This window comes from Delphinus delphis, chromosome 6 (assembly GCF_949987515.2).
Source record: "Delphinus delphis chromosome 6, mDelDel1.2, whole genome shotgun sequence".
Classification (NCBI taxonomy): domain Eukaryota; kingdom Metazoa; phylum Chordata; class Mammalia; order Artiodactyla; family Delphinidae; genus Delphinus; species Delphinus delphis.
The window spans coordinates 54273994-54289864 of NC_082688.1; the positions used below are offsets into that span (position 1 = coordinate 54273994).

A 15871-nucleotide genomic window follows, 5' to 3' on the forward strand; every position below is an offset into this window, starting at 1 on the left:
TAAAGAGCCATAAAAATGGCAGAATAAAGTACGGGTGCAAAGTTATCTAATTTCTTTATGAAAAAGAATTTTATAAGTGTAATTTGAATTGAAAAAAATCACAATGGAAGATTTAGTTACATAAAAATACCAAACTTCTGTTTGTCTAAAAACATAATATCTTCAAAAAATGTAGAAATATATTTCTTACAGATATTGCAAATAGTTATCTTCAGTGTTTAAAGAGAACATATAAATTGATTTTGTCTTCATCAAGATACAACCAACCCTTTAGATACAGAGCTTGAGTCTCATTCAACAATTATTTATTGAGCATTAGATGCTCCTCTAGACTCTAGAGATACTGTCTTATGGAACTTATACCCTAGAGGGGAAGCAGATGATGAACAGTAAAATAAATGCATAGCAGATGGTGATAAATGCTATAGAGAAGAGTGACTCAGAGAAGGGAGACAGTGAGTAGGGATGAGGGATGGCAACCTGACACAGGGGGATCAGAGAAAGTCTGTTGGAGATGGCACTGGTAAAAAGCCTTGATAGAAGTGAGGGAGTGAGTCCTGCAGACATATGGGGGAAGAACCTGTTGCTCTGTGGTGTGCCTGGATTATCTGAGGGATAGTAAGGCAGAAGTGGAGGGAGTCTGGGGCTTGGAGTAGAGAAACAGAAAAAAGCCGAGATGTAAGTGGGGGAGAGAGGGAGCAAATTTAGTGTCTCTCTCTGTCTTCCTCCCAGATGAGTAGACCAGAAAAGGGCCTTCCAGATCATTTAAAGATCCTAAACATTCCCTAGTCCAGGAATTATCAAATGAGTGAGGAGGGAGGCACACAGCAGAATCTCCTAGGAGGGGACTGACTCACTATGCAGCCCTTGACATGAACAAAAATTTTTAAAAAGGAGAAATAGAAATGAAAATAAACATAATGTTCAGCACAATTGTAAAGAAATGCAATGCTAAACCTTTTTTAAAAACTTATCTATTTTACATTTGGTAACGTATATATGTCCATGCCACTCTCTCCGTCTGCATCTTTATTCCTGTCCTGCCCCTAGGTTCTTCAGAACCTTTTTTTTTTTTAGATTCCATATATATGTGTTAGCATACGGTATTTACTTTTCTCTTTCTGACTCACTTCGCTTTGTATGACAGAGTCTAGGTCCATCCACCTCACTAGTGGGAAGCAGCTGCAATGCACAGGGAGATCAGCTCAGTGCTTTGTGACCACCTAGAGGGGTGGGATAGGGAGTGTGGGAGGGAGACGCAAGAGGGAGGGAATATGGGTATATATGTATACGTATAGCAGATTCACTTTGTTATACAGCAGAAACTAACACACCATTGTAAAGCAGTTATACTCCAATAAAAATGTTAAAATAAATAAATAAATATTCTACATATTAAAAAAAGAAGAACTTATCAAATTATCCAACGCTTTAAAAAAGAAGTAGTTGTAGTGAAGGTAGAGTGAGAGAAGCATTTTTAAACACTGTTGGGTGGAGTGTATACTGTTTCAAACTCTCCAAATGGTACTTGGGAATATTTTTTTCAAGACCCATAATTGAAATCATTTGTTCTTAGAATTCGCCTTAAGGAAATAGCCAGAAAGGTGAAGGAAGATTTATACCCAGTGCTCTAGTTTGATATATAGCGTTATTGTTACATTAATTTGATGGAATATTATACAACCATTAAAATGATGTTCATGAATATAAAAGCAAAACACAAAATTATGTATACAAAATGATAACAATTACATTAAAACAAAGACAAAATACTGTAAGGAAATGTAATCCAATATTAAAAGTGATTTTTGTTCTTAGCAGCAATATCATGAATTGATTTCCTCTGTTTTCTTTTTATCCTTTCCTCTGCTTTCCAAATTTTCTACATTCCAATGACATGTTGGAGCTGGCTTGCACCAATCCAAGAATACCAATTGTGTGTACTTTTTCCAAACTTTACTTGCAGTGATGTCATATTGATAGCTTGAAATTGGTCATGGTGATAGCATTTACACATTTATGGAAATTGACAAATGCTACAAACTGGGGCTTTTTCATCTGGAAAGCTGGTTGTTAAACACTACGAGCACACGACCGACAATGACTCTGATCAGAAAGAAAAACATACACACAGGTACAAAACAACAGTAAGTTACTATTTAGAGAGCAGTATTTCTTGGAACTGAAAAAGCTTCATGAAGAGACAAACACATGTCCAGGTCTTAGTCCAAGAATATGAAAAGGGCACAGTGACCCTAAGTATAGGGAAGAAGCGTTTAACACATGTCGTGAACAAGACATAATTTCCTCAGCTTAGCCATATTGGAATGTCTGACCAAGACTATCTGAGTTAATGCCTAACCCTCTCAGGGGCTTTGGAAGGTATGTTTGTTATTTTGGTACTAACCTAACACATGCCACGTAAGAAAAACTGGAAAAAAATCAAGGCTTAGAATGAGTTCTGGTGATCACTTTTAATTTATCTTTCATCGTTAAAATGTGATCTGGGGCCCACATGTTCTACTAAGAGTAGACATGAACATCTCTCTGCTTTCTATTACCAACTATTCTAGGGTTTTACAGATATGAGTACTGATGAGGTCTTTCTAAGGCATTTCACAGCCATGGTTACTCCTGGATCCAAAGGCAGGCAATTCTTCCTTAGCTGTGACAAGTATTCATGTGTTCCAAGAGTGTGATTCCATACAGCTTTGTGGTGAGAGTTAATTTGGTTTTCTCTGGGACTAGACATGGTTCTAGAAAGTGCTTCTTAAATTAAGTAAGCCTTGAGGACTTTTTTTTTTGCAGAAGGTCCTCAAGCACCTTATGCAAAATTTCCGAAGGAGGGCCATATGCTTAGAAATGCAGTAATGATATGCAAATTTAGTATCCCTCTCTCCCTCCCAGATTATTAGACCAGGAAAAGGCCCTCCAGATCATTTAAGGCTTTTAAACATTCTCTAGTCCAGGAATTGTCAAATGGGTGAAGCAGGAGGCACACAGCAGAATCTCCTGGGAGGGATATCTTTCAATATACTATGGTTTTATATTTGGAGTAAGAAACCCAATTATTTATATAAAACAACATCTTCTTAGCTCCTAGGAATATAAAAAAGAAAGAGGAAAGTTCTTCAACGGGGATGGTCTCTAATTGTGGTTCTCAAACCTGGACATGCATCAGAATCACCTGCAGGCTCCAATGCAGAGCTAATGATCCATTGGGTCTGCAGTTCATTTCTGGAAAGTTCCCAGGTCATGATAATGCTGTTATCTGGGAACCACACTTTGGAACCACTAAGAATCCTGATGAGAAGATTCTCTAAGAATCCTGATTATAGAAGAGCTGAGATTTTTCTGGTTATGAGAAGAGGAAATGAATTGTAGAAATAAGGAATTACAAAAGCCAAATTGTCCTTATGACATGAACCTCATGTAACCATTTCTCATTATGTCTCCCTTCAGACCTCATAATAATAAATGGTTACATGAAGTTCATTTCTTAAGAACAATTTGGATTTTTATCCTTTCACAGGGATAAAAAAGGTTAAAAAATGTCAATCCATTTTAACACCTGCCCTTAGAGGACAACAAGGACTTGCCCTTTATGGAGCCTTTACTGCTCTTTATAGAAAGAAATGGAATTTGAACAACCACTCCCCCTGCCCCACTCATCAGTTCATCTATTTTAAGGAGCTGTTGTGTTGCACAACACCAGGGATGTTTATTCATATTGCAATCTATGTGAATGGCACCCCTGGAGTCGTTCAACTCAGCTGCCCTAACCACACCCTATCAGTTCTTGAGTAGCACCGCCCTTCTTTATCTTTCTCTTTCATTTACTGAATTAGTATTTCTTGGGCCTCAACCATATGCCAGACACTGTTCTAGGGGCTTGAAATACATTCGTAATCAAAACACACAAAGATCCCTACTGAGAAGCCTATATTCTAGAGGAGGGAGTAAACAGTAAATAAATGAACTAAATAAGTAAGTTGTATAGAAGGTGGTAAGTGCTATGGAAAAAAGAAAAAAGGAGAAGGGTAGGTGGGATTGTTAGGTTGGGGAGAACTGTGATCTTGTTGAGAAGAGACTCAAGCAAAGACTTGAAGAAACTGAGGAAATTAGCTAAGTACATATCAAGGGGAAGAGAGTTCTAGAATTAAGAGGCCAGCGAGGCTGGAGTGGGGTGTGACCTAGAGAGAGAAGTAGGAGATAAGTTCTGAGAGGTGAGGTGGGGGCAGAGCCAGATCACAGGACCCTGCAGCACTCAGTTAGCACTTTGGCTTTTAGTCTTAGTACAGCAGGAAATCCTTATAGGGTCTTCACCATCTACTTCCTGGGAGGCTCATTTCATCCCCTATTATCTATAGCCTCATAGGCACTGTGTCTCCCTTTCTTTGAGAGTCCATATAAGTTGTAGGGTATGGATACACTGATGGTTAGTTTTGTGTCAACGAGGCTGTACTATAGTACCCAATTATTCAATCGAACATTAGGTGTTGCTGGGAAGGAATTCTGTAGATAGGGTTAACATCTACAGCCAGTTGACTTTAAGGAGATTATTTTCTATAACCTGGGTAGGCCTCATCCAATCTGTGGTAGCAAAAACCTAAGGTTTACCTGAAAAAGAAGAAATTCTTCCTTTGGACTGGAGCATGAGCTCCTGCCCGAGTTTCCAGCCTGTGCGCCTGCCCTACAGATTTCTGACTTGCCAGTTCCCACAACTGAGTAAGCCAATTCCTTGAAATCTATCAATCTCTCTCTCTCTCTATCTGTATCTATAGATATGCATATAGATATAGATACATACATATAGATATCTCCTACTGGTTCTGCTTGTCTGGAGAAGCATGACTGATACAGATCCTATTAGAATGCACTTTGAAAGACACAACCATATGATGATTATTTCCAATCAGCAAGGAAAAGAGGATCATGCACATAAATTCCACAGGAAATGGCTGGATGTACAGAGTCACCATGACACAGTTTTAAAGATTGCATTCCATTTCAATAAACATATATGGAATCCGTGTAGTGTACTTGACACTGTGTGCCTCATAGCAACCCTAAGAGGCACACACTATTGTGATTACCATTTTAGAGATGAGAAAGCTGGAATGACACATCCGGTAAAGGTCAGACTTGGATTTGGGTGTCAGAATCCCAAACCAGGCTCTTCAAAGTTACACTATACCACCTCAAGAAATAACCCAGCCCCAACTTCCTCCTTTTCTGTACCACATCACATACATTCATACACTTCCTTCTTCCTCTTAGGACTTTTAAGTATTTTAGCCAGGAGACTGTCATTCAGATTGGTCTAGTTGGGGAAAGAGCAAAGGGCCCCTAGGTTCTCCAGAAAAGTTCCTGGAATATCTCATTATCACTCTGTAGATTCTGACACCATGCCCTTGAGGGAAAGGGGTCTTTGTTGGAGTAGAGACAGAGAAACAAAAAGCACCACTGTTTGGTTTTCATTTCCCCTTCCCCAGAGGCTTGTCACCTGGTTCCGTCCTGGGCCAGTAATATGAATATCTGCAGTTGGGAAAAATAAAGCATGGCACCCAACATTCCTTAAGATCTGCATCCTAAGCACATGCAGAGTGGCCTCAGGGCCCCTGAAAGGAGATGATCTTAATCCAGGGGCATCCTGACCTCAGTACCCCTCTCCGAAAGAGGACATCTTACTTCTCTCTCTCCTGAGTCTCTGACTCTGTGCTCCTCCCTTGGGTCCTCTTCCCCTTCTCATCCCTTCCCTGATGTTCTCTTTGGCCCTCACTCCTGTTTCTGTGGAGCTCAGCCAGACTTCGTGGGGATGACACTCGTATCTCCATGCTTTTAGACGAGGGGTCAAGGAAGGCCTCTGGGAGGAGAGGACATTATGGACCGTGACCTGAATGAAGTGAGAGAGGCAAGATGGTAGAAAGAGCATTTTATGTGGATGGAACAGAAAGGAAAGAAATCTAAAGAGGGAACAGGCTGATGGGTTCTAAAAACAACCACCTGGAGAGGAGGGAGCAAGGGAGCAATGGGAAAGATGAGGCTCATGGGGCTGGAGAAATAGCCAGAGTCAGGTTGTGTCCAGCCTTCAACACCGGGAGATTTAGCATAGTAATCCCTCAGTATCCAGGGGCACTGGCTCCAGGACCCCTGTGGATACCTACCAAAATCCACGTATGCTCAAGCTCCTTATATAAAATGGTGCAATATTTGCATATAACCTATGTACATCCTCCCATATACTTTAAATCATCTCTACATTACTTGTAATACCCAATAAAATGAAAATGCTATGTAAAGAGTTGCAGGCACATAAAGCATATTCAAGTTTTGCTTTCTGGAACTTTCTGGAATTTTTTCCCCGTATTATTTTTTAATTTTTGCGGTATGCGGGTCACTCACTGTTGTGGCCTATCCCGTTGCGAAGCACAGGCTCCGGACGCGCAGGCTCAGCGGCCATGGCTCACGGGCCCAGCCCCTCGGCGGCATGTGGGATCTTCCCGGACCGGGGCACGAACCCATGTCCCCTGCATCGGCAGGCGGACTCTCAACCACTGTGCCACCAGGGAAGCCCTCCCCGTATTTTTGACCCGTGGTTGGTTGAATTCAGAGATGCGGAACATGAGGATATCAAGGGCGGACTGATTTCATTGTGACAGCAACTAATGGGAGGCTGTGAGCAGGAAAGCAACTGGTTTGTCTTACAATGTGAAGAGATGACTCTGATTATTGTGTGGAAAACAGACAGTAGGAGGGCAAGAGAGCCCAGTTAGGGGCTATCTCAACAATCCAGATGGGAGATGCCGAAGGCCTAGAGTCAGAGGCGGTGACTTTGTTTTTTGGTTTTGGCTGCGTTGGGTCTTCATTGCTGCGCACGGGCTTTCTCTAGTTGCGGTGAGTGGGGGCTACTGTTCGCTGCGGTGCACGAGTTTCTCATTGCAGTGGCTTCTCCTGTTGCGGAGCATGGGCTCTAGGTGTGCAGGCTTCAGTACTTGCAGCATGTGGGCTCAGCAGTTGTGGCCTGTGGGCTCTAGAGCACAGGCTCAGTAGTTGTGGCGCACGGGCTTAGCTGCTCCGCGGCATGTGGGATCTTCTGACCAGGGATCGAACCCGTGTTCCCTGCATTGGCAGGCGGATTCTTAACCACTGTGCCACCAGGGAAGTCCCTGGTGACTTTGTTTTGAGGGTGGAGCTGAATGAGGTGTGAAATATGAGAGAAGGAGAGTCAAGGACGGCTCCAAGTTTTGGCCTGAGGAACAGCAAAGGAGAACAGAGAAGTAGGTTGGAGGTAAATCAGCAGATTGGTTTGAGACATGTTAACTCTGAGATTATTCTGGGACATCCTGGTGGAAAGAATCTGCAGGCAGCTGGAATTCAGAGGGCAAGGTTCAGAGAGCAATATGGGGCTGGAGGGACTTCCCTGGCGGTCCAATGTTTAAGACTTCGCCCTCAGGGGCTTCCTTAGTGGCGCAGTGGTTAAGAATCTGCCTGCCAATGCAGGGGACATGGGTTCGAGCCCTGGTCCAGGAAGATCCCACATGCCGCAGAGCCCGTGCGCCACAACTACTGAGCCTGCGCTCTAGAGCCCGCAAGTCACAACTACTGAGCCTGTGTGCCACAACTACTGAAGCCCGCGTGCCTAGAGCCCGTGCTGCACAAGAGAAGCCACTGCAATGAGAAGCCTGCGCACTGCAACCAAAAAATAGACCCAACGCAGCCAAAAATAAAATAAAAAAAAGACTTTGCCTTCCAATGCAGCGGGTGCTGGTTCAATCCCTGGTCGGGGAGCTAAGATCCCACCTGCCTCGGGGCCAAAAAACCAAAACAAAAAACAGAAGCAATATTGTAACAAATTCAATAAAGACTTTAAAAATGGTCCACATCAAAAAAAAAAAAAAAAAAAAATGGGGCTGGACTGCTAATAGTGACTGCTAGGCATTACTTCTCCCTCCAGGCCCTCTTTCCTCATCAATCCATACTGGGATTTCAGGCAGACTCTCCTAAAATAGAGTTTATTATGGCATACCCAAGAAACAAATATCCTCTCCTCTCTGAGTACACCAGTCCCAAAAGGCGAAGACAAGAAGAGCTTCTGTGACGTGACTCCACCACATACTAAGGATAGATATTTCCCCTAGGCCTCGACAAAAGCCTCTGCTCCTTTCATGAGCAATATCTTGCTGTCTGCAAATACCCCATTTATTATGTTGTTCATTCCTCTTGCCTGGAATGGCTTCCCTCCTCTCAGTATAATTCCTCCAAGACCCAGTTTATGGCTCCCTCCTGAATGAAGCCCCTCTGACCAGGTCAGCCCACACGGGGCCCCCAATGGTACAGGGAGAGCTGAAGAGTCTGCTTTCAACAATCCTGCAACTGGACGTATGTTCAAGGCTTTGTTTCTTGTTATGAGTTTAGTCTGCACTATTATAAAGTCCATGAGGACCTGGTTGGCTGACTGCCTTTTAAACTTTCAAAACCCTGCAGCACCTGGCAGGGTGGGACCAGCATCCGGGTAAATCATACAGTGCTAACTGGATTTGTAAGAATGAGACACAATTCTTTATCTAAAGGACTTTACAATCTCTAGTGGCCTGTGGATGTGTCTAAAAATACAACGCGGTCGTGTCTTAATTACCTCTCCTGACGGAGAAATTTAAAAGATACAGACAATAGTAGCTATAGCGCAGAGGCTGCTGCTGCTCTGCCAGATCCCCTCTGATCCCTTTGATTAGCTCTGTACTGCCCCCTCTCCTCGCTTTGTGTGCCCATCCCCCAGCTTCTGCGTTCATTACAGCCAGCAGCTCGCAGACACCCCCCACCAACAGACATATGCATGGCTAACCAGTTCTGCTTAGCGCCAAAGTGGGACAAACTCTGAAGTGTAAATTACGCTCCAGAGCTCCCTGTAGGATCACCCCCCGACACACACCCCATTTAGCTTTAGCCCCTTCCCTCATTCCTCTCCTGTATTCTCCTGGGAGCCATTCTTTAACAACTCACAGGCACCTGAATCCTTGGCTCACAGCCTGCTTCTGGGAGCACCCAATTTAGCAAACGCCCCCAAATTCTTTTTATTTGCCTCAGGAATGCAGAGAGCCAATCAGCAGTACTCATAAGATGCTCAGACATACATTGTTCCCTTTTCTTCAGTTCCTGCTCTGCCCACACACCAGCAGTATAGTAACTAGATGTTTAATGAAAGTGGGGTATTCTGGGCCATTATGGATAATACTAAAAGCATAATTGTGGAGTCTAAATTAAAAATAAAACCCTAATTTACAAGAATAATTAGCATTCAAAACAGCCTCAGATATCACTGGGGCCAAATCTCTGTCTTATGCACTGTTGCCCTACAGCAACCCCAGTAGGTGGCTCTCAGACTCTGCTTGTTTCCCTATCGTAACAGGCAACTTACTTCCCTATCTTGGCAGTTAGCTTTAATTTTAGACAGTCCCAATTGTCAGGAATTTTATTGCATATTGAGTCCTGATCTAGCTCTCAGCAACTATCAGGATTGCATGTGTCCTTCTATTCATAAACCTGCAGTAAGGCTCATAAACATACTAGAAAGAAATGAGACATCTCTGAGTCTCAGAAACCAACCTGCGAATCTTTGAGTGTTAATGATCCTGAGCATTAATGACCCATTTTAGGGCTTAATTTCTTGGCCTATCCAGGTACAAGTAAACAAATTGGCTCCTTAGCTTCCGTACAATCTGCCATTATGAAATATTTGCTCTAAATGATAGTTTTTCAACGTTAATAGTGAAATCACGCATCAAGTCTTGACAAGGTTCCCGCATTTGGAAACTTGAGCTGCTTCCCTAACAATGCAGGGATTTTTTTCTAATATCTAAAAACGAGGCACCGTCAATTGTGATTTGTATTTGTTTTTTGTTCAAGACTATTCTGTTAATGTTTATAAGCTCTTGAAACAAGAGACGGAAATTCTACTCCCATCATTTTCCCATTTCAGATATGATTGAATAATCGTCCAAGATTAAGTGAGTCAAGTGGAAATAATTAGGAAAGGGAAAAAGGCCCAGATTCTTCAATTTTCAGTTCCATTACATTTTATTCCAAGAGCAAAGGCATTCTGTTAGTCTGAAGCAAGACATATTTCCAAAGAAAACGAGGCACAATCAAAGGTCTTTGTTTTCCCTTTCTCCAATGAGCATCCTCTATCTGGGCTGTGATGTTTATACATCACCTTGCAGGGATTCCTTTGTTCTCCAGAAATCAAATGCCACCAAAATATGTTTCTGAAGAAACTCAGCCAGAAGGAAAGACAAATAGCATTTTTTTCAAGAGGGTTAAGGTTTAGTACCAGAACATTCTCATCAAGCATTCTCTATGACACTTTGAGCAATGTGGATCTTGGGGAATTAACTCACTGCCAAAAGGCTTAAAAATAATTACAATGAATTAACCTATTACATTAATTACAATTAATTTCCAGTTGAATCTAAAAATTCTCTCTCTAGGGATTCCTCAGCACTGACATTTATGAAGTGGCTTTGGCATATCATAGGTAATTAATCTCCAACAATCTGCTGTCAAATTCATTTCCTTTGGGAATGACCAATTTGCAAAGAAGGAAAGAAATGAGAGTGAAGACTTAGAAAAATGGTATTGGAAGAAAACTCTTCAGGAACAAGAGGTACTGTCCAATTGGACACCCTGAATTTCTATAATAGGAAGTACTTATTTGGTTAGCACTGACTCCAAAGGCCAAACATTTTATCTATAGCTACTTAATGAACATGCCAAAATATTTGAATAAATACACATACCAGGGTATATCTCAATAAGAGACAAGAAAAATCAACTCCTATATAGATACAACAAAACTACTGGTTATTTAGTAAAAAATAGTGATTGATGGGGAACTGTTCACAGAAAGAGAATTTCAGACTAAAAAGGAACCAGAGTCCAGTAATGCTATGCACCAGTGCGACAGCAGTGCTGTCCAACAGAACTCTCTCAGATGATAGAAAAGTTCTGTACTGTACTAATTGGTAGACACTAGTCACATGTGATTAATAAACACTTGAAATGTAGCTAGTGCAACTGAGGAACCAAACTTTATTTTATTTTAATCTAATTTTAATTAATTTAAATTTAAATGTAGGGTACTGAACTGCCTAACATTACCGCATATCATGGTGGCAGCTCAGCCTTTGTTTAAATCCCTTTGATGACAGGGAACTCACTTCCTCACAACTCATTGCACTCCACTGTTAAATAGGTCTAATCATTAGAAAGGTTTGCCTCAAGTTGATCTGTAATCTGCCTCCCATAATTTCTACTCACTGGAGTTTATTTCTCCCCTCTTCCCCCAGACCACACAGAATAACTTTGCTTGTGGTCTACTTTATATTTCTTTTAATATTTGAGAAGCCTCAAAATGCCACAGTATCACAGAATTTCAGCCCTAAAAGGGGCAGTAGTTTACTTTCTTTGTCAGCCCTCCCTTTGCAGTTTTTTCTCCAGGCTGAATATCTTTAGTTTTTAATATAGACGAGAGTAATCTCAGGTAGAAGGAGACTGGGCCTCTTAGTTTGACAAACTGGTTCAACTACTGGGTGATCCAGAGCAGATATATTGACTTGCCCGAGTTTAGTCCCCCTTTTGTAAAATAAAGATGATACCACTGAGCTATCTTGGTTGCTTTAATAAATAAATTAGATAAGGTTGAGAAAGTGCTTGAAACCATGTTTGGTACACAGAAGTCACTTACCTAAAATGTCAGTCCCTGCTTTCTCATGTAGCATATTATTCCATTCACCACACCAATAACTCTCAACACTGGACCTCACTGGATGTGTAAATGTGCAAATGATATACCAATGCTAATATAGTGAACTAGCTGTGTGACCAAGAGAGAGTGTAACAGAACAAACACATCCCTTGTTCCAGATGTTCTACCTCTATCAATTCAACCTAAAAGAATCAATAGCTTTTTAAAGTCCATGTTACATTATTCATTAATTCATTCATTCCATTTATTGAATCCCTTATTGTGTTCCCCAAACTATGCTAGGCCTAGAAGATAAAGTTATGCCCAAGATAACCTGGTTCCCTGCCCTCATGGAGTTTATAGTGTGGCTAAAATAAAACGTGCCATTAAGTAAAATTTCTAGATCTCTTTTCAAATGTGATGCTCTTTATTTCCGATGGCTCTTTATATTCAGAAGCTAACTTTTTACATCTCCATTGTCGTTTGGTGGTACAGAAGCTCTTGGCTGCCTTTCATTCGACTCTGTCACTCAGCTGGCTACCACATTCCCCACTTTGGGGCCATTTACAAACTTGATGAAAATATCCTCTGGCATCAAAGATGGTATTAAATGATGATGTTAAATCTCTAAACAAGAGTGAATTATCTCTGAAAAGCAGCCCATGCTCTATTGATATTAACAGCCACTCAAATAATAGTTTAGCATATGGGTCATGAAAAATAAGAGTGTGGGCTCTGGACCCAAAATACCTGGATTTGAGCTTTTGTACCCTTACTTATGAAATGTTAGACAACTGTTAACAAGTAGTTTAACATCTCTTTAGCTCAGCTTCCTCTGTACAATGTGGGTAGTTTATAAGGTGGTTGTTGGGGATAACAGATAACATGAGATAATAAATTATTTCACCAATAATGGTATATAGTCAACGTTCAACTCATGCAACTACCATTTCTATTCTTACATTTTTCCCATTAATATCCAGTGTGGAAACATTATAACACTGTATAACATGCACCTTTATTTTCTTTTTTCTCCCATCCATCTTTAGTTATTTTTCTCTTTCTTTTTATCATACCATAATATGGCAATAAGACAAAGGAAAAAGAACGGAGACTTTGGGGTCTAGTAGATGCAAGTTCAAATTTCAGCTCTGCTACCTACTAACACGTGGCCTTTGGCAAGATATTTAACCTTGAAAGGCTTCAGTACCATCCTCTGTAGAATGGTGGTGATAACACCAACACTGTGGGGTTATTACAGGATTACATGAGATGACCTACAGAAAGTGGCTAGTGTAGTACATAGTTAATTTTTTTTTTTTTTTTTTTTTTTGCTCAAGAAGAGAAGCTATTATAATTGTTAAGAGTGATACTTGTTAGAACCCCCTGTGGTCTTGCTTAGCCTCATAAATAGAGTCTGGGGCCAAACAGTGCCTTATTCAAGACATTAGCACAGTTTTCACAGATGAATATCACTCTGAAATTATTCTATCTCAGAAGAATGTACCTCGCTTTTACTTAATTTTTTAATTGGACTTTTCCCAAAATATATTAGAAATCAAAACCAACAACAAAACATTTTCAGAACACTTTGGGGGATGTTAATACTTACCTAGATGCCCTATTTACCAAAGTCTGTACCACTATCTAGCTCTCCTGGACAGAGCTGGAGAATTGAGGTTCAAAAGTATGTTGAAATCATAAAGGCATGCAGGTTGGATTTTCTGCATTGTTTACATTTGTAAAAACACCATTTTCCTCCTAAGTCAATATTATTCTAAAGTTGACACCAAGAATCCTACATTTTGTTTTCTGACTGGAAAATGATATATAAATGAACATAGTTAAAGGTAGATTCAAACTTCATTTGGAGGAACACCTAAAAGGCAGAACATTAAACTGAAGGATGGATTCTTTTTTTAGCCAAATACAGAAATATTAACATGGAATTTCACATGGCATGGAAAACATCCTCCTTCACCCTTTGAGGCCTGGTTATGAGGTTGTAAAGACTCAAGAAGAAGGGTTTCTTCTATCATAGCTTCATAAATTCCTCCTGACACCAGCTCATTGCCCTAATGTGACGACACACATTCCATCCCATCCAGTCAAGTGTAGCATTTTTCTTTCTATTCAAGTATTCTCAAGGTTTAATTAAAGCAGCCAGCTATCTAGTAATTACTTCCCCCAGCTCCTTATTGTGTCCCTTTGAATTGATTTCTGACTACAACCCCTGCCGATGCTATAGTTTAGGAGGAGTGGGGAGAGACTAACTGCAGAAGTTATTTTTTCCTTCCTTTCATTTAATTAAAACAGATTGTCTGAAAAAGATTTAAGGCTGATTTTCACGAAAAGATTTAAGGCTGATTTTCACGTATATCAGTGTTTGGACAATTTTCAAATGCCTACTTCTAAAAGTTGAAGGCTGTAACTTCAAAGGAGAGCACTTGCTTTCTGTTTAATTTTCCCCAAGTACACTGCTGACAGCATTACCCCCACCCCCGCTCCAAAGCCCTTTAGTGACTCTCTACCAAGCACTACCTACCCCCAAACTCACCAGCTTTAACAGGTGGGCTCTCCCCTAGCTGTGTGCTTTCATGTCCCATGCCTCATGTCACACAGAGCCAACATGCTCTCCTCTGTAACCCTTGTTCATTCTCATTCATGTCTTAAGCTGTACTTCTGGCCACCAGCTTCCCTCATCTGGAGTCCCCCTTATTCCAGGCTCTGCATATCTGTAACACATTCTGCATATTCTTCAAGATCCAATTCAATGTCATCTCTTCCTCAAAGTTGTCCCACATCTTTCCATTCCTTTTCCATCTAAAAAGGAAGTAATTTCTTCCTTTTTAGACATTCCAATAGCAATTTCTCTGTATCACTCTGATAGTACTGTGGTTTTCTACATTCTATAATACTTACTTATACATTATATGTGTGTGTGTGTGTGTGTGTGTGTGTGTGTGTGTGTGTGTGTCACAGAAGATAAAAAGTGTCCTTGTAAACAGAAACCACGTCTGTTTAATCATACAAGCTAAAACAGTGCTGCTTTTCACATGAAAGGTACTCTATATAAGTATTTGGGGAAATGTGTGAACAAATAAAGGAATGAATAACAAATGAATCAATAGCTGCTAAGGATTCATTAATCCATGCTTATCCTTTAGGGCAGCTCCTAAAGGCAGATAAAATCATGTCTTCATTGCAATACAAAAGGAAAAAAAAGAGTGAGGCAGTTTAAGCATGCTGAAATTATCAACTGAGAATAAAACAGGAACTAGACAAGTGAAATCTTTTTTTTTTAAACATCTTTATTGGAGTATAATTGCTTTACAATGGTGTGTTAGTTTCTGCTTTATAACAAAGTGAATCAGTTATACATATACATATGTCCCCATATCTCTTCCCTCTTGCATCTCCCTCCCTCCCACCCTCCCTATCCCACCCTTCTAGGTGGTCACAAAGCACCGAGCTGATCTCCCTGTGCTATGCAGCTGCTTCCCACTAGCTATCTATTTTACGTTTGGTAGTGTACATATGTCCATGCCACTCTCTCACTTTGTCCCAGCTTACCCTTCCCCCTCCCCGTATCCTCAAGTCCACTCTCTAGTAGGTCTGTGTCTTTATTCCCGTCTTGCCTCTAGACAAGTGAAATCTTAACAGAAGTTTTTTTGTTTTTTTTTTGTTTTTTTTTTGTTTTTTTTTTTTTTTGCGGTACGCGGGCCTCTCACTGTTGTGGCCTCTCCCATTGCGGAGCACAGGCTCCGGACGCGCAGGCTCAGCGGCCATGGCTCACGGGCCCAGCCGCTCTGCGGCATGTGGGATCTTCCCGGACCGGGGCACGAACCCGTGTCCCCTGCATCGGCAGGCGGACTCTCAACCACTGCGCCACCAGGGAAGCCCCAGTTTTTTTGTTTTTTAAAGATACTTAGGAAGTTTATTTCGTTATAATGCTCAGTCCCCGTTCATGCCAAATTTCACTAGATAAAAGTATTCACATTTACATGTTGTCTATTGGAACGTGCAAATGAGCAATTTTTCCAGAAATGCTCATTCATTACATTTGTACTTCCTATCTCTTATTCACCTGGAAGGGCTGGGAACAAATCCAACTTTCTACCTTGCTTT

At 41.0% G+C, this 15871-nt stretch overlaps 1 protein-coding gene across 1 annotated transcript in view; it reads right to left on the minus strand.

Annotated features, from left to right (window-relative positions):
- The window catches only part of GLIS3 (GLIS family zinc finger 3), a 615291-nt gene that overhangs the window by 66513 nt on the left and 532907 nt on the right, over nt 1–15871 (minus strand). The window lies entirely within an intron of this gene.